An 18,824-nucleotide genomic window follows, 5' to 3' on the forward strand; every position below is an offset into this window, starting at 1 on the left:
CGATTTCATACAAAAGAATGGAGAGGCGTGCTTAATTATATTCCATTTGCATTTGTTTGTCTGATTTTGAGACTTGACACATAATGTAACAGATGAAGTACCTTCCAAATGTAAATGTTTAACTGTTACTGAGGTTAATATCTTGTAAAACGACAGATGTGATTTGTTCATTTGAATTTGTATTATTTAAAAGTGGAACATTAATTCCATCATTCAAGTCAGGAAGGTGTCCTGAAATTTTTTGGTCCTATCCCCTTGGAATTTTGTCAGCAACATGTAACAGTTGAGGTTGGGGCTTAGCCCCCATGGGCTGGCCTGCTCTGCACTGTCATTGAGAAGGTGAGGCAGTCTTGAAATGTCTCCATTATACAGTGTCTTTTAAAAAGTATCTCATCTCGGAAATCCAGAACTAAAGCCCCAGGGCACCAGCATTGACGATATAGCACTGATATTTATTATCATCATTGAAGCTATGGAAAGAAAAAAGGAAGGAGCACTGCTTGAGGGCCAGTTTCCCAGACACAGGTTAGTCCTTGTCCTGGACTAAAATGTGCTTTCAATGGAGAATCTCCTTTGTGAAGGCTTTTTAGTCCAGGTCTAGGTTTAATTAGTGTCTGGAAAACTGTCCCTTAAAGAACCGTGAGGAGAACCGCAAGAGAGAAGCTTGACTATATGTCACAACTACTTTATTAAGGAAAAATGTACTCACTACAACTGTGAAATCTGGTTGGCCCACCTAGCCATCTTAAGATGAATGCACTAACTGAAAGTCACTCTGGATAAGAGTGTCTGTTATATAACTAGAATGGAAACATTTTAATATAATATGACAGCAGATGACCACAATTGCAAAGAGGAGGACAATCCTGACCCAGAATGGTCAGTATACAAACTACAATGCTGATTTCCATCCCATGAAAATGTCTTTGACTTACCGTAGCTTCCTTTCCAGCCATGGAATCTTCCTTATTCAATCTTGTTCTTAGGGCATCTCTGCCTTAAGGGAAGAAAAAATGTGGTTGTGCTAAGTCAAGTAGTCCCAATTGGTTAGGGTTGAGGCTAAGGATAGTGTTGAACCGTGATATGGACATGAAGCTACAGTTAGGATTAGAGTTCAGGGTAGGATAAGGGTTGAACCAGGATATGGACATGAAGCTACGGTTAGGCTAAGGGTTGCGGTAAGTTTTGAACCAACAACCTTTTGAATGGAAACCTGTGTGGAAGCACTAAAGAGACCATAGCTAACCCCTATATTACATAGTACCCTTTAGATATGGGCCAAATTAAACGGATATGGTGCCTCTTGTTATTGAGTGAATAATGTTCTGTACCACTGGTTGGACCCATCTGATGAGCATGCATCTAATGTGTTTTTGCTACTGGAGACACTGAGGGAATGTGAGATTTCCCGGAAGGCTTTGGACTGTATCAGAGTTGGTTCCAGCCCTTCTCTCTCTGGTAATGTAATTGTGTGTGTGTGTGTGTGTGTGTGTGTGTGTGTGTGTGTGTGTGTGTGTGTGTGTGTGTGTGTGTGTGTGTGTGTGTGTGTGTGTGTGTGTGTGTGTGTGTGTGTGTGTGTGTGTGGTCACTATTACGTTGACCTATGTGTCGCTGTGTCTCTTTGTGTAACAACATGATATGTAAACTGCAGATCTTTCTGTAGTGTGATCGAGTACAGCAGGGTTGGGCTCAATTCAAATCGAAGTCAGTCAATTCAGGTGGTAAACTGAAATTCCAATTCCTTAATAAAAACGTTGCTTTTATTTTCAATGACTTCTGAAAAGGAGAAGCTATTCATTTCAAAAGTTAATTTGTCATTTTAAATTAAATTACACACAATAGCCGACAATGACAAAACCAAAACAGGTTTTTAGAAAATAAACAACAGATATCCCTTTTTACTTAAGTATTCAGACCCTTTGCTATGAGACTTGAAATTGAGCTCAGGTGCATCCTGTTTCCATTGATCATCCTTTGAGATGTTTATACAAATTAATTGGAGTCCACCTGTGGTAAATTCAATTGATTGGACATGATTTGGAAAGGCACACACCTGTATATTTAAAGTCCCACAGTTGACAGTGCATGTCAGAGCAAAAACCATGAGGTCGAAGGAATTGTCCGTAGAGATCTGAGACAGGATTGTGCAGCTTTGAAGGTCTTCAAGAACACCATGGCCTCAATCATTCTTAAATGCAAGAAGTTTGGAACCACCAAGACTCTTCCTAGAGCTAAAACAGGTGAGAGAGGAGAATAGGAAAGTCGTGGAGAACTACACTTCAGAGTGGACAATGAGGAATAAATACTACAACATGGTGGAGGACATGAAATGTAGTTATCTATCATTGGGACCGACTAGGTTTGAATGCAGGTCTTCTACGTGCCCAAAGACTATTTCAGCTGAGCTTAAGCTTAGGCGCAACTTCAGTACTGTACAGTGTGGGGTCGCTTGACCTTTGCGGTTGCTTTGTCGTGGTGCAGATTACATGTTGGTGTTCTGTCGGATACGACCAATGAGCCAGGCCAAGCCAGCTCAGGGAGGGGCCATTGCCGTGGAGCATCTGGACGATTACTCTGTTACCGTGGAAACGCCAAGGGGGCCAAGAGAGTTCCAGTTCCACCGGGTATTCAGCGGTGAGAGCTCCCAGGAAGATGTGTTCCAAAACACCAACATGTGATGCTGCCAATCTTAACATCATTTTATTGGTTAAAAGTGAACTAAAGGAAACAAGAAAGGAGGAAAGCCTCTGCCAAAGCCCATCCCTAACCTCTTTACCCCCATCGCAGATTCAGCAAGTCTGTCACAAAATACAGTTCTGAACACTGATTGCTTGAGCTTAATCAGTGGTTGAATGGGTTCAGTTGAGGTGGTTGAACTGGAAATGTACTCAAAGGTATTTTTTCAATTGAGAATTTTGTTCTTCTTGTACGTTGTTGTTTAACTAAACCCAACCCCCTGCTCTTGATTGTTGCCATTGTTTTCGCTGGCCCACAGTAGCTCGAGGACATTAAGCATACCTGTTTGAACCAGTCATGTTTCCAGCCTGATCCAGTCAGCCATCGACGGCTACAACGTGTGTATCATTGCGTACATTCAGACAGGCTACGGAAAGACATTCACCATGGTGGGTGACAGAGACCAGAGAAGCCCAGGCATCATGCATGCTGAGAGCGTTCAGAGCTATATTTGACATCCTCCAGGAGAATGCCACCAAGTTTGACTTTAAGGTGAGGGCTGAGAAGTCTCACTGAGCGAGGAGAAATTATTTGCCTATTGTACATCGGCAACAAGAAGCAAATACACCTTATCGTAAACATAAAAAGACATCATCAAATTTTCTCCTCTCTCCTCCCCCCTCTTCCTCTTGTCTCCTTTTTCTCCTCTCTCCTTCCCCCCCCCCCCCCCCCTTCCTCGTCTCCTTTCTCCTCTCCTCTTCGTGCTACTCTCTCCCTACATGTTGGAGCTGTATAATGACTGGCTCCAGGACCTCTTTGTGAGTGGACCAAGGTCCTGAGTAGGCGGGCGGAGATTAAGAGGAACAGAAAGGGGCTTGTGTTTGCCCAGGGAGCAGAGACAAAGGAGGTCCCCAGCACCGTGGAGCTCTTCACCATGTTTCAGCAGGCCTGCGCCAACCGCCATATCGCAGCCACCAGTACACCCAAACGCCCGCACCCCATTTCAAAGGGGCCCTGTTAAATTGGTTTAGTCAGAGTGAGTGAATAGTAGGTACATCATTACAGACCAGGGCTCAGAGAGGGATAGCTGCCAAGCAAGGCACATGTAAGAGTAGATCGCAGGGTTTTAGCACAATGACTGGCTCTCACAACCCTGATACCATCCTTCTTAATTCTACCTCATGTCATAATACTGTTTTGCACAGAAAATATGATACAATCAAAAAATATGAATAAAGTAAACAGGAAATAAATATATATACAGTACCTGTCAAAAGTTTGGGCACACCTACTCATTAGGGTTTTTCTTTATGTACTATTTTCTACATTGTAGAATAATAGTGAAGACATCAAAACTATGAAATAACACATTTTGAAACATGTAGTAACTAATAAAGTGTTAAACAAATCCAAATATATTTAATATTTGAGATTCTTCAAAGTAGCCACCTTTTGCCTTGATGACAGCTTTGCACACTCTTCAGTTATCCCGGGGAAGCTCTAGCAGGGCAGAAATTTGATGAACTGACTAGTTGGAAAGGTGGCATCCTATGACGGTGCCACGTTGAAAGTCACTGGGCTCTTTAGTAAGGCCATTCTACTGCCAATGTTTGTTTATGGAGACTGCATGGCTATGTGCTCGATTTTGTACACCTGTCAGCAACGGTTGTGGCTGAAATAGCTGAACCCACTAATTTAAAGGGGTGTCCACATACTTATGTATATATAGTGTGCATCTTTCTGTACACTAACTAATATCATAGGCTAATTCATTTGGGGCTCAACACCTGAGGAAGTGGAAAATCAAACACATTAACTAATACCCACTGCTAGTAGCTAAGTATTAATCCAACAATAAATGTAATGCCCTAAAAACTTAGCAGTTGTAGGCTACTACCAATGAGACCTATGCCCTCGCAACAGCCGGTGCGCATTTAACGCTCACTCCATATCTCAAAGATTTATAAAAGATTTTGGTTGTGAAATAGTACTCATTGAGCTGAAAATTGAGATTTGAGAAATAAAATATCTATATACAGTATCAGTCAAGTTTGGGCACACCTAATCATTCAAGGGTTTTTCATTATTTTTACTATTTCCTACATTGTAGAGTAATAGGGAAGACATCAACTATGAAATAACACATCATGTAGTAATAAAAAAAAAGAAACAAATAAAAATGTTATATTTGAGATTTGTCAAAGTAGCCACCCTTTGCCTTGACAGCTTTGCACACTCTTGGCATTCTCTTAACCAGCTTCATGAGTTAGTCAACTATAATCCATTTCAATTAACACGTGTGCCTTGTTAAAATTGCATTTGTGGAATTAATTTCCTTCTTCATGTGTTTAAACCAATCAGTTGTGTCCTGACAAGGTAGGGTTGTTATACAGAAGATAGCCCTATTTGGTAAAATACCCATTTCATAATATGGCAAGAACAGCTCAAATAAGCAAAAAGAAATGACAGTCCATCATTATTTTAAGACATGAAGGTCAGTCAATCCGGAACAAGAATTCAAGGCACACTTAACCAGCATGGCTACCACAGCATTCTGCAGCAATACGCCATCACCTTTGGTTTGCGCTTAGTGGGACTATGATTTGTTTTTCAACTGGACAATGACCCAATACACCTCCAGGCTGTGTAAGGGCTATTTGACCAAGAAGGAGAGTGATGTAGTGCTGCATCAGATGATCTGGCCTCCACAATCACCCAACCTCAGAGTGAAGGAAAAGCAGCCAACAAGTGCTCAGCATGTGGGAACTCCTTCAAGACTTTTGGAAAAGCATTCCAGGTGAAGCTGTTTGAGAGAAGCCAAGAGTGTGCAAAGCTGTCAAGACAAAGGGTGGCTACTTTGAAGAATAGAAAATATGTTGATTTGTTTAACACTTTTTTGTTTACTTTATGATTTGTAGAAAATTGTAAAAATAAAGAAAACCCCTTGAATAGGTGTCCAAACTTTTGTTTAGTACTATATATATATATATATATATATATATATATATATATATATATATATATATAAATAAAATTTCCCCCCATGGATATCATTGTTGAATACTCCTGTCTTTCTCTCGCTCTCTCTCTGTTCCTCCCTCCATTCCCGCTCTTTCTATAAGAGGATAGCCCCATTAACAAGTCTGAGTGCTCTGGGAGATGTCATCAGAGCTGCCCTATAGCAGGGTTGCCCAACTGGCGTCCTGGGGTTGTTTTTTTAATTTTATTTATTGTTTGACATAAAACTGTAATAACACTAGCAAACAATTTTAGAAATCTGTTCCAAAGCATTCCCACACATAAGAGAGATACGTGATCATATACAAATGTCAAGGTTTGAAATTATTACATTTTAGGCCGATAATAACTGTTTTGGCTTCTTGCGGTAAATTATTTGTAAATATGTTTCTGGACCCCTGACCATGCTAATCTCTCTCATGTGAGAGATATTTACCAAACACACCGGGACCAAAGACCCAGACAACAACACACAGCTATAAAACACACTCACCTATAAGAAAATGTTTTAAAAAATGGTCCATGCCCATATGCGTACAAAATGCTGAACTCACATCTCTTCATCCTTACCTGGCTGGAGCCCCAGGAAATGGATAAACTGTAGTATGCAGAACATAGGTAACCATTCCGCATAGTATCATGGTTTTGTCTGAAAAGGCAACTCTTTCTTGGGTTTTTCTTTGCATGATGTATAGTGAGAGGATTTGATCAGTGTAAGGCGCAATACATTTTTTTTAACCTTTATTTAACCAGGCAAGTCAGTTAAGAACAAATTCTTACTTACAATGACGGCCTGGGAACACTGGGTTAACTGCCTGTTCAGGGGCAGAATGACAGATTTGTACCTTGTCAGCTCAGGGGGTTGAACTTGCAACCTTCCAGTTACTAGTCCAATGCTCTAACCACTAACCAATATGATGAAACTTCCACCAAGCCTGTTAGAGGGCAAGGTGGAGCTCTTCATTACACCTGTCAAATCCTCTCAGCTCTCCACTAGTGCATAGGGCTTACGGGTCCAATTGGGATTGGACCTATGTGTACTGTGTTTGTGTGTGCATGCGTGTGTGTGTGAGCATGTCTAAGCGTGTGTACAGTATGTATTGTATGTCTACTGTCTGGCTGGGGGCTAGATTTATGGCGGGCGGGGGGGGGGGGGGGGGCATTGCGTGCAGGGTGTTAATGGGAGCCCCTGGGCAGCAGAATGAGGCCCACAGGGGCCTCCAGAGGACCAGCGTGGCAATTAGGAAGTCACTTGGCCAGTTTGTGCTTCTATTGTGGGAAAATCATTCAGTGTGAAGTGCATTAGCATTCGCTTGGCAGGTAGAGGCCCGCACTGAGCTGCCCATGGCCAGCCACTGTCACGCAGTCAGATCCCATAGCAGGGAACAGACAGGGTCACACTCAAACACGCAAAGGCCCTGTCATGTTGGTTTTGAGAACGACGGGGAGTCCAATAAAATTAGAGCATTCGGAACAGGCAACAGGAGGAGGGGTGGGTGGGGGCTGAAAGGATGCCTGGGTTTTAGTTGTTTGAGGGGAGTGGATTGGATACGAACTGGCCTTTTCTGAAACTGTGTTACCACTGGTGAGCTTGATTCCACTGGTTTCTCTTTTACTCATTTCTCTCTGTGGTTTCCTCTTCTGGTGTTATACTGTATATACACACACACAATATGTCCCAGCAGGTGTCAATAAAAGTACAAATTCAAATCCAAAATGGGCTTGTCTACTGTTGTGAGTGTAGCAAGGTCATTTTGTTCCCTAAGGTTATGAACAAGATAGTTTTTACTTTGGTATACCAAAGTTGTTTTAAAAAAACTTTCCATACATTGAGTTGGAATTTTGTTTGTTCAGAATGTTACTGTACATTCCCGTCACTTTTTACACATTGTTACGTTTCAGCCTTAATCTAGAAGGCATTACATTTTAAAAAATAACTCAATCTACACAGATTTAGACAATTTTGCAAATGTATTGAAACAGAAATGCCTTATGTAAATAAGTATTCAGACCCTTTGCTATGAGATTCTAAATTTAACTCCGGTGCATCCTGTTTCCATTGATCATCCTTGATGTTTCTAGAAATTGATTGGAGTTCACCTGTGGTCAATTCAATAGATTGGACATGATTTGGAAAGGCACTCACTTGTCTATATAAGGTTCCACAGTTGACAGTGTATGTCAGAGAAAAAAAACGAACCATGAGGTCGAAGGAATTGTCCTTAAAGCTCCTAGACAGTATTGTGTTGAGGCACCGATCTGGGGGTACCAAAAAATGTCTGCAGCATTGAAGGTCCTCAAGAACACCGTAGCCTCCATCATTCTTAAATGGAAGTAGTATGGAAGCACCAAGACTCTTCCTAAAGCTGGTCGCCCGGACATACTGAGCAATCAGGGGAGAAGGGCCTTGGTCAGACAGGTGATCAAGAACCCGATGGTCACGGACAGAGCTCCAGAGTCCCTCTGTGGAGATGGGAGAATCTTCCCGAAGGACAACCATCTCTGCAGCAGTCCACCAATAAGGCCTTTTATCATAGGGTGGCCAGACGGAATCCACTTCTCTGTAAATGGCACAGATAGGTGCCTTTTGGCAAACTCCAAGTGGGCTAAAGACTCTCAGACCATGAGGAACAAGATTCTCTGGTGCGATGAAACCAAGATTGAACTATTTGGCCTGAATTCTAAGCGTTACATCTGGAGGAAACCTGGCACCATCCCTACAGTGAAGCATGGTGGTGGCAGCATCATGCTGTGGGGATGTTTTTCCACCGGCAGGGACTGGGAGACTGGTCAGGAGAGAGGGAAAGATGAACGGAGTAAAGTACAGTGCAATCCTTGATGAAAACCTGCTCCAGAGCGATCAGGACCATAGACTGGGGTGAAGGTAGAACAAGATGGCGCCGGAAGAAATGGCAGCCGTTTTACAGGCGCCTAACCGATTGTGCCATTATGTTTCGTTTTTTTTCACGTTATTTGTAACTTATTTTTGTACATAATGTTTCTGCCACCGTGTCTTACGGCAAAAAAATAACTTCTGCAATCCAGGACAGCGAGCAGTCACCTCGGATTAGACAAATATTTTATCTTCAACAAGCAGGACTCACGGGATGCGTTTCAGACACCTGACAAAGCCAAAATCGCAGTCATTGGCAAGAGACGCAAGTAGAGGACACAGGGCGGGGTGCCTCGTAAGGATCCGCCAACGGCGAGTGTGAAATCTGCCATTACCATCAACATGACTTGCCAACGTACAATAAATTAGATGAGGTACGATCACGAATATCCTACCAACGTGACATCAAAAACTGTAATGTCTTATGTTTCACCGAATCGTGGATGAATGACGACATGGAAAACATTCAGTGAGCGGGATATACGCTGCACCGGCTAGATAGAATAGACGAAGGGGGGCGGTCTGTGTATATTTGTAAACAGCTGGTTCATGTAAGCAAAGGAAGTCTCTTGATTTTGCTCTCCTGAAGTAGAATATCTCATGATAAGCTGCAGACCTCACTATTATCCAAGAGAGTTTATCTATTTTTTTCATTGCTGTTTATTTACCACCACAGACGCTGGCACTAAGACGGCACTGAGTCAGCTGTATAAGGAAATAACCAAACAGGAAACCGCTCACCCAGAACCGGAGTTCCTAGTGTCCGGGGACTTTAATGCAGGGAAACTTAATCAGTTTACCTAATTTCTATCAGCATGTTAAATGCGCAACCAGAGGAAAACAAAATTCTAGATTACCTTTACTCCACACACAGACACATACAAAGCTCTCCCTCCATTTGGCAAATCTGACCATAATTATATCCTCTTGATTCCTGCTTACAAGAAAAAATTTAAGCAGGAAGCACCAGTGACTCGGTCTATAAAAAAAGTGATCAGATGAAGCAGATGCTAAACTACAGATCTGTTTTGCTATCACAGACTGGAAAATGTTCCGGGATTCTTCCGATCATCAATAAGTGCATTGAGGATGTCGTCCCCACAGTGACTGTACGTACATACCCCAACCAGAAGCCATGGATTACAGGCAACATCCGCACTGAGCTAAAGGGTAGAGCTGCCACTTTCAAGGTGGCTCGGAAGCTTATAAGAAATCCTGCTATGCTCTCCAACAAAATATCAAACAGGCAAAGCGCCAATACAGGTCTAAGATTGAATCGTACTACACCGTCTCCAACGCTCATCGGATGTGGCAGGGCCTGAAAATGATTACAGACTACAAAGTGAAGCACAGCCGTGAGCTTCCCAGTAATACGAGCCTACCAGATGAGTTAAAAATCACTTCTATGCTCACGTCGAGGCAAGCAACAATGAGGCATGCACGAGAGCGTCGCCTGCTCCGGATGACTGTGTGATCATGCTCTCCATGCTCTTGCAGGCATGTGCTGACCAACTGACAGGTGTCTCTGATATTTTCAACAAGTCCCTGATTGAGTCTAATGCCAAAATGCTTCAAGCAGACCACCATAGTGCTCTTGGGCACAGGGACTGAGGTAACCTGCCTACATGACTACAGACCTGTAGCACTCACATCCATAGCCATGAAGTGCTTTGAAAGGCTGGTAATGGCCCACATTAATGCCATTATCCCAGAAACCCTGGACTCACTCCAATTTGCTTACCTCCCCAACAGATCCAATCTCTATTGCACTCCACACTGCCCTTTCCCATTTGCGCGAAAGGAACACTTATGTGAGAAGGCTATTCATTGTCTACAGCTCAGCGTTCAACACTATAGTGCCCTCAAAGCGCATCACTAAGCTAAGTACCCTAGGACTAAACACCTCCCTCTGCAACTGGATCCTGGACTTCCTGACAGGCCGCCCCTTGTAGTGAGGGTAGGTAGCAACACATCTGCCACACTGATCCTCAACACTGGAGCCCCTCGGAGGTGCGTGCCCAGTCCCCTCCTGTACTCCCTGGTCACCCACGACTGCATGGCCAGGCACGACTCAAACACCATCATTCATTTTGCAGACAACGCAACAGTGGTAGGCCTGATCACCGACAATGACGAGACAGCCTATAGGGAGGAGGTCAGAGACCTGTTCGAGTTGTGCCAGAATAACAACCTATCCCTCAACCTAATCAATACAAAGGAGATAATTGTGACCACAAAAAAGAGGAGGACCAAGCACGCTCCCATTCTCATCGACGGGGCTTTCGTGGAGCAGGTTGAGAGCGTCAAGTTCCTTGGTGTCCACATCACCAACAAACTATAATGGTCCAAACACACCAAGACAGTCATGAAGAGGAAACGACAAAACCCATTCCCCCTCAGGAAACAAAAAAGATTTGGCATGGGTCCTCAAAAGTTTCTAAAGCTGAAACACCGAGAGCATCCTGGTTGCATCACTGCCTGGTACGGTAACTGCTCGACCTCCAACAAGGCACTACCGAGGGGTACAGCCCAGTACATTACTGGGGCTAAGCTGCCTGCCATCCAGGACCTCTACACTGGGCGGTGTCAGAGGACCGGAGCGCCAAGTCTGTTGGTTAGGGCTTGTAAGTAATCATTTCACTGTAAGGTGTACACCGGTTGAAGTCAGTGCACGTGACAAATAAACTTTGATTTAGTTTGAGGTTCACCTTCCAATAGGAAAACAACCCTAAGCGCACAGCCAAGACAACGCAGAAGTTGCTTCGGGACAAGTCTAGGAATGTCCTTGAGTTGCCCAGCCAGAGCCCGGACTTGAACCCGATCAAACATCTCTGGAGAGACCAGAAACTCCCCAAATAATTGTGGGCCAAGCTTGTAGCATTGTACCCAAGAAGACTCGAGGCTGCAATCGCTGTCAAAGGTGCTTCAAAGTATTGAGTAAAGGGTCTGAATACTTATGTAACTGATTTCAGGTCAATTTTCTATACATTTGAAAAAAAAATTAAGCCTTTTTTGCCTTTTCATTATGGGGTATTGTGTAGATTGACGAGGAACAAAATGCAGAAAAAGTCAAGGGGTCTGAATACTTTCCAAATGCACTCTTTGCACAACCTCAATGGAATGTTCACCATATAATGTTGAACACGAACTGCTAGCTCTCTGTTGTTATTACCATTACATGTTAGCATGTTGAGGCACTGGAGAGTTATTTCTTTAAAAATCCAACAGGCATGGATACAGTTGAGACATTTAACTGAATGCCTCTGTTTCTATAGCTCTATATGCAGGTATTGTACCTTATTCTGTGAAAATGTCAAACTTGTTTAAAAACAAAAAACAAATCATAAATGTTATGTGCATGTTCATTTTGTTGCCGTGTGAAGTGTGCGTGTGATGCTGCTCAAATCGAAGGCAAGGTTTCAGTTGGCACATTCTCTACTTCTGTAACTATGCAGGTAGAAAATATGCTGAACAAAATACAGTTGAAGTCGGAAGTTTACATAAACTTAAGTTGGCGTCATTAAAATGCCACAAAATTCTTATTAACAAACTATTGTTTTGGCAAGTCGGTTAGGACATCTACTTTGTGCATGACACAAGTAATTTTTCCAACAATTGTTTATAGACAGATTATTTCACTGTGTCACAAATCTAGTGGGTCAGACGTTTACATACACTAAATTGACTAGACCTCCACAAGTCTGGTTCATCCTTGGAAGCAATTTCCAAATGCCTTTAGGTACCATGTTCATCTGTACAAACAAAAAAGTATGCAAGTATAAACACCATGGAACGACGCAGCAGTCATACCGCTCAGGAAGGAGATGCATTCTGTCTCCTAGAGATGAACGTACTTTGGTGTGAAAAGTGCAAATCAATCCCAGAACAACAGCAAAGGACCTTGTGAAGATGCTGGAGGAAACAGGTACAAAAGTATCTATATCCATTGTTTCCTGAGGGGTTGTGATGAAAGAAATAAAAGCTGAAAAATCATTCTCTACTATTATTCTGACATTTAACCTTCTTAAAATAAAGTGGTGATCCTAACTGACCTAAGACAGGGAATATACTAGGATATATTGTAACTTACTAGGATTAAATGTCAGGAATTGTGAAAAACTGAGTTTAAATGTATTTGGCTAAGGTGTATGTAAAATTCCGACTGTTTCTTTCAAGATGAGAGAATCATCCAGCACATTGGGTCTCACTACACCCCCACATGCCATGTCTTGAAACATGCAGACAGAAGGATAAGAAGTACAGGTACATTGTAATACATCTGACAGCCAACTTTCTAGCACCGCCAACAACTTCATAGCATTCCCAGAAAGCATGGATTATTGAGTCATCATTAGTTTTACGCTTGAGACATGACTCTGCCATTGTGCTATAGAATTAGTGAATTTTGTCTTGTATAATAAATTCTATACATTAGTTTATACTGGATGAAGCATAAATTTACAGTACCAGTCAACAGTTTGGACACACCTGTAATGAGTACGCCAGGAGAAAGAGGTGTAGATTCATGCGCAGAGCACAGCAGATGTCAAATCAAATCAAATTTTATTTGTCACATACACATGGTTAGCAGATGTTAGTGCGAGTGTAGCGAAATGCTTGTGCTTCTAGTTCCGACAATGCAGTAATAACAAGTAATCTAACTAACAATTCCAAAACTACTGTCTTGTACACAGTGTAAGGGGATAAAGAATATGTACATAAGGATATATGAATGAGTGATGGTACAGAGCAGCATAGGCAAGATACAGTAGATGGTATCGAGTACAGTATGTACAAATGAGATGAGTATGTAAACAAAGTGGCATAGTATAGTATAAAGTGGCTAGTGATACATGTATTACATAAGGATACCGTCGATGATATAGAGTACAGTATATACGTATGCATATGAGATGAATAATGTAGGGTAAGTAACATTTATATAAGGTAGCATTGTTTAAAGTGGCTAGTGATATATTTACGTCATTTCCCATCAATTCCCATTATTAAAGTGGCTGGAGTTGAGTCAGTGTCCGTGTTAGTGGTGGCTGTTTAACAGTCTGATGGCCTTGAGATAGAAGCTGTTTTTCAGTCTCTCGGTCCCAGCTTTGATGCACCTGTACTGACCTCGCCTTCTGGATGATAGCGGGGTGAACAGGCAGTGGCTCGGGTGGTTGATGTCCTTGATGATCTTTATGGCCTTCCTGTGACATCGGGTGGTGTAGGTGTCCTGGAGGGCAGGTAGTTTGCCCCCGGTGATGCTTTGTGCAGACCTCACTACCCTCTGGAGAGCCTTACGGTTGAGGGCGGTGCAGTTACCATACCAGGCGGTGATACAGCCCGCCAGGATGCTCTCGATTGTGCATCTGTAGAAGTTTGTGAGTGCTTTTGGTGACAAGCCGAATTTCTTCAGCCTCCTGAGGTTGAAGAGGCGCTGCTGCGCCTTCTTCACGATGCTGTCTGTGTGAGTGGACCAATTCAGTTTGTCTGTGATGTGTATGCCGAGGAACTTAAAACTTGCTACCCTCTCCACTACTGTTCCATCGATGTGGATAGGGGGGTGTTCCCTCTGCTGTTTCCTGAAGTCCACAATCATCTCCTTAGTTTTGTTGACGTTGAGTGTGAGGTTATTTTCCTGACACCACACTCCGAGGGCCCTCACCTCCTCCCTGTAGGCCGTCTCATCGTTGTTGGTAATCAAGCCTACCACTGTTGTGTCGTCCGCAAACTTGATGATTGAGTTGGAGGCGTGCGTGGCCACGCAGTCGTGGGTGAACAGGGAGTACAGGAGAGAGCTCAGAACGCACCCTTGTGGGGCCCCAGTGTTGAGGATCAGCGGGGAGGAGATGTTGTTGCCTACCCTCACCACCTGGGGGCGGCCCGTCAGGAAGTCCAGTACCCAGTTGCACAGGGCGGGGTCGAGACCCAGGGTCTCGAGCTTGATGACGAGCTTGGAGGGTACTATGGTGTTGAATGCCGAGCTGTAGTCGATGAACAGCATTCTCACATAGGTATTCCTCTTGTCCAGATGGGTTAGGGCAGTGTGCAGTGTGGTTGAGATTGCATCGTCTGTGGACCTATTTGGGCGGTAAGCAAATTGGAGTGGGTCTAGGGTGTCAGGTAGGGTGGAGGTGATATGGTCCTTGACTAGTCTCTCAAAGCACTTCATGATGACGGATGTGAGTGCTACGGGGCGGTAGTCGTTTAGCTCAGTTACCTTAGCTTTCTTGGGAACAGGAACAATGGTGGCCCTCTTGAAGCATGTGGGAACAGCAGACTGGTATAGGGATTGATTGAATATGTCCGTAAACACACCGGCCAGTTGGTCTGCGCATGCTCTGAGGGCGCGGCTGGGGATGCCGTCTGGGCCTGCAGCCTTGCGAGGGTTAACACGTTTAAATGTCTTACTCACCTCGGCTGCAGTGAAGGAGAGACCGCATGTTTTCGTTGCAGGCCGTGTCAGTGGCACTGTATTGTCCTCAAAGCGGGCAAAAAAGTTATTTAGTCTGCCTGGGAGCAAGACATCCTGGTCCGTGACTGGGCTGGATTTCTTCCTGTAGTCCGTGATTGACTGTAGACCCTGCCACATGCCTCGTGTCTGAGCCGTTGAATTGAGATTCTACTTTGTCTCTGTACTGGCGCTTAGCTTGTTTGATAGCCTTGCGGAGGGAATAGCTGCACTGTTTGTATTCGGTCATGTTACCAGACACCTTGCCCTGATTAAAAGCAGTGGTTCGCGCTTTCAGTTTCACACGAATGCTGCCATCAATCCACGGTTTCTGGTTAGGGAATGTTTTAATCGTTGCTATGGGAACGACATCTTCAACGCAAGTTCTAATGAACTCGCACACCGAATCAGCGTATTCGTCAATGTTGTTATCTGACGCAATACGAAACATCTCCCAGTCCACGTGATGGAAGCAGTCTTGGAGTGTGGAGTCAGCTTGGTCGGACCAGCGTTGGACAGACCTCAGCGTGGGAGCCTCTTGTTTTAGTTTCTGTCTGTAGGCAGGGATCAACAAAATGGAGTCGTGGTCAGCTTTTCCGAAAGGGGGGCGGGGCAGGGCCTTATATGCGTCGCGGAAGTTAGAGTAACAATGATCCAAGGTCTTTCCTCCCCTGGTTGCGCAATCGATATGCTGATAAAATTTGGGGAGTCTTGTTTTCAGATTAGCCTTGTTAAAATCCCCAGCTACAATGAATGCAGCCTCCGGATAAATTGTTTCCAGTTTGCAAAGAGTTAAATAAAGTTCGTTCAGAGCCATCGATGTGTCTGCTTGGGGGGGGGGATATATACGGCTGTGATTATAGTCGAAGAGAATTCTCTTGGTAGATAATGCGGTCTACATTTGATTGTGAGGAATTCTAAATCAGGTGAACAGAAGGATTTGAGTTCCTGTATGTTTCTTTCATCACACCATGTCACGTTGGCCATGAGGCATACGCCCCCGCCCCTCTTCTTCCCAGAAAGATGTTTGTTTCTGTCAGCGCGATGTGTGGAGAAACCCGTTGGCTGCACCGCTTCGGATAGCGTCTCTCCAGTGAGCCATGTTTCAGTGAAGCAAAGGACGTTACAGTCTCTGATGTCCCTCTGGAATGCTACCCTTGCTCGGATTTCAGCAACCTTGTTGTCAAGAGACTGGACATTGGCAAGAAGAATGCTAGGGAGTGGTGCGCGCTGTGCCCGTCTCCGGAGTCTGACCAGAAGACCGCCTCGTTTCCCTCTCTTTCGGAGTCGTTTTTTTGGGTCGCTGCATAGGATCCACTCCGTTGTCCTGTTTGTAAGGCAGAACACAGGATCCGCGTCGCGAAAAACATATTCTTGGTCGTACTGATGGTGAGTTGATGCTGATCTTATATTCAGTAGTTATTTTCGACTGTATGTAATGAAACCTAAGATGACCTGGGGTACTAATGTAAGAAATAACACGTAAAAAAACAAAAAACTGCATAGTTTCCTAGGAACGCGAAGCGAGGCGGCCATCTCTGTCGGCGCCGGAAGTTTGCACAACCTCAGGTTCCCCTCCGACATCCAACGGTGGGGGTGCATTGCGGGTAGAGACTGGAGGATGAAGAGGACTGTGGGTGACCGATTTTAACAGAGGCACATGGAAGGATGAGGAGATTTTATACTGACGGGGTAACTGGAGTCAGTAAGTGACAGGGTTGATGCAATGGGTCATCTTGAAGGGACCAATGCAGTGAGGACAGAACTTTTTGCAGGGGAGGCGGATGTCTCTGGTAGAGAGCCACACATGCTGTCCAGGGTGAAGGAGTCTGTCAGCAGCGTCTGTCAGCAAAGTGTTTCTGGGTATTAGAGGCTTCCTGCAGATGCCGGTGACCAGTGTCGACAGCTGGGACAGTACCAGGGAGACAAACTTGGGAGAGACAATGTCCTCCGGAATCCCATACAGACGGAACACACTCCGCCAATTCCATGGCATTAGGTAGATGAAGAGGAACCAGACACATTAAATAAAATCTGTCTACTATGACAAGGATGGAGGTGTTACCAGAAGATTCAGGAAGGTCTGTGATGAAGTCAACAGCTATGTGGCACCAGGATCTGTGAGGGATTGGCAAAGGTTGAAGCTTCCCGGAAGGGAGACGACAAGGGCTTTTGGTTTGGGCGCAGACTGGACATGAGTACCTAATCCCTTACGTTGGATGCCAGCGAGGACCACCAGAACTTCTGGGCTAGAAGTCCGGTGGTTCGTGTAATGCCCGGATGTCCTGACCCCAAGGACGTGTGACATTGCATCAGTTGGGGGGGGGGGGGGGGGGGGGGGGGGTCTAACAGCTGCTAGTACAATGCTTCCCAGCTTGTGTCTCAGGAGGATCCGAGTCTGAGGTTAGGTTCTTGTTTGGCAGAGTGAACCTCCCACTGTACCGGTCCCATAATGCAAGAGGAAGGAAGAATGGGTGTAGGGTCGGAGTTACTGGTCGGAAGGTCAAACTGGCGGGAGAGAGCATCAGCTTTTACATTTCTTTCCAGGGAAGTAAGTCACATGAAAATGGAAGCGTGTGAAGAGAGCCCAGGAGGCTTGTCTGGAGTTTAACCTCTTGGCCCTTCTGATATATTCCAGATTATGATGATCGGTTAGGATGGGGGCCAGCTTGATGGCAGAGTTCTCGGTTCCCCACATCGTAATTCCTCTGTGTGGGAATAACTTCCTGGAGAAGAAGGCACAGGGATGTGATTCGGGATGTGTTCCCACCCACCCAGAGAGTATGGCTCCTACTCCGGAGGAATCCATCTCCAAGGTGAAAGGAAGGGTCGGATCAGGTTGGAGAAAGACAGGAGCTGAGGTGAAAAGGCGTTTCAAGTTGTTGAACGCAGTCAGGGCGATATCAGTCCATTGAAGGGTCTGGGTCTTTTGGCTGGTAAGGGCATTGAGGGGAGCGGCCCTAGAACTGAAGTTCCGAATGAACCGGCAATAGAAGTTGGAGAACCCAATGAAACGTTGGAGTTAATTAACAGTGGTGGGTTTGGGCCAGTTACTGACAGTGATGACTTTGCTCTCATCCATGCTGACCCCTCCAGGTGTCAGTACGATGCTGAGGATACATGGAAGGAACTCTTCAGTCTTCAAAGGTTATGGTCAAGGAGCCGATGAAGAACCTTTTGCACATGCTGTATGTGTTCCTTCAGGGAGTAAATCAGGACGTCATCAATGTAGACAATGAGAAAGCGGTTGATCATATCTTGGGAAACCTCATTCATAAAGGATTGTAGACGACGAATGCGTTCGTAAGGCCGTAGGGCATGACCAGGTATTCGTAGTGCCCTCGAGCGGTGATAAAGGCAGTCTTCCAGTCGGTCGCCTTCATGTATACGGACAAGGTTATGTACATCGCAGGTCGAGTTTAGTATAGATGTTGGCGCGGCCCACTTGTTCAAGGGTTGCTGGAATCAGAGGAAGAGGTTCTTGACCGTGACGTCATTCAGGGAACAATAATCAATAGAGACCACCGTCCTTTTTTCCAACAAAGAAGAAGCCGGGGAAGAAGGACGAATTAAACCGATTGAATGATTCATCAACGTAGTTCTCCATTGCCTCATTTTCCAGGATAGATGGGGGTCAACACAGCCCTTCGGTGGGGACACGCCAGGGAGTAAGTCAATAGCAGTCTCCTGGGCGTGGCGGTGGCAGAGTGGAGGCCTTGGTTTTGTTGAAGACATTGCTGTACTGGGCGTATTCAGATGGTATGGTGGGTGGCACTGCAGATGCAGAGT

General features: G+C 44.6%; 1 pseudogene; it reads left to right on the forward strand.

The window, feature by feature from the left end:
• The first annotated feature begins 2,486 nt into the window (after positions 1–2,486).
• LOC110525111 (uncharacterized) lies at positions 2,487–3,992 on the forward strand (annotated as a pseudogene).
• Positions 3,993–18,824: the final 14,832 nt, after the last annotated feature.

This window comes from Oncorhynchus mykiss, chromosome 6, assembly GCF_057628025.1.
Source record: "Oncorhynchus mykiss isolate SJ-2025 chromosome 6, ASM5762802v1, whole genome shotgun sequence".
In the NCBI taxonomy this organism is placed as follows: Eukaryota; Metazoa; Chordata; class Actinopteri; order Salmoniformes; family Salmonidae; genus Oncorhynchus; species Oncorhynchus mykiss.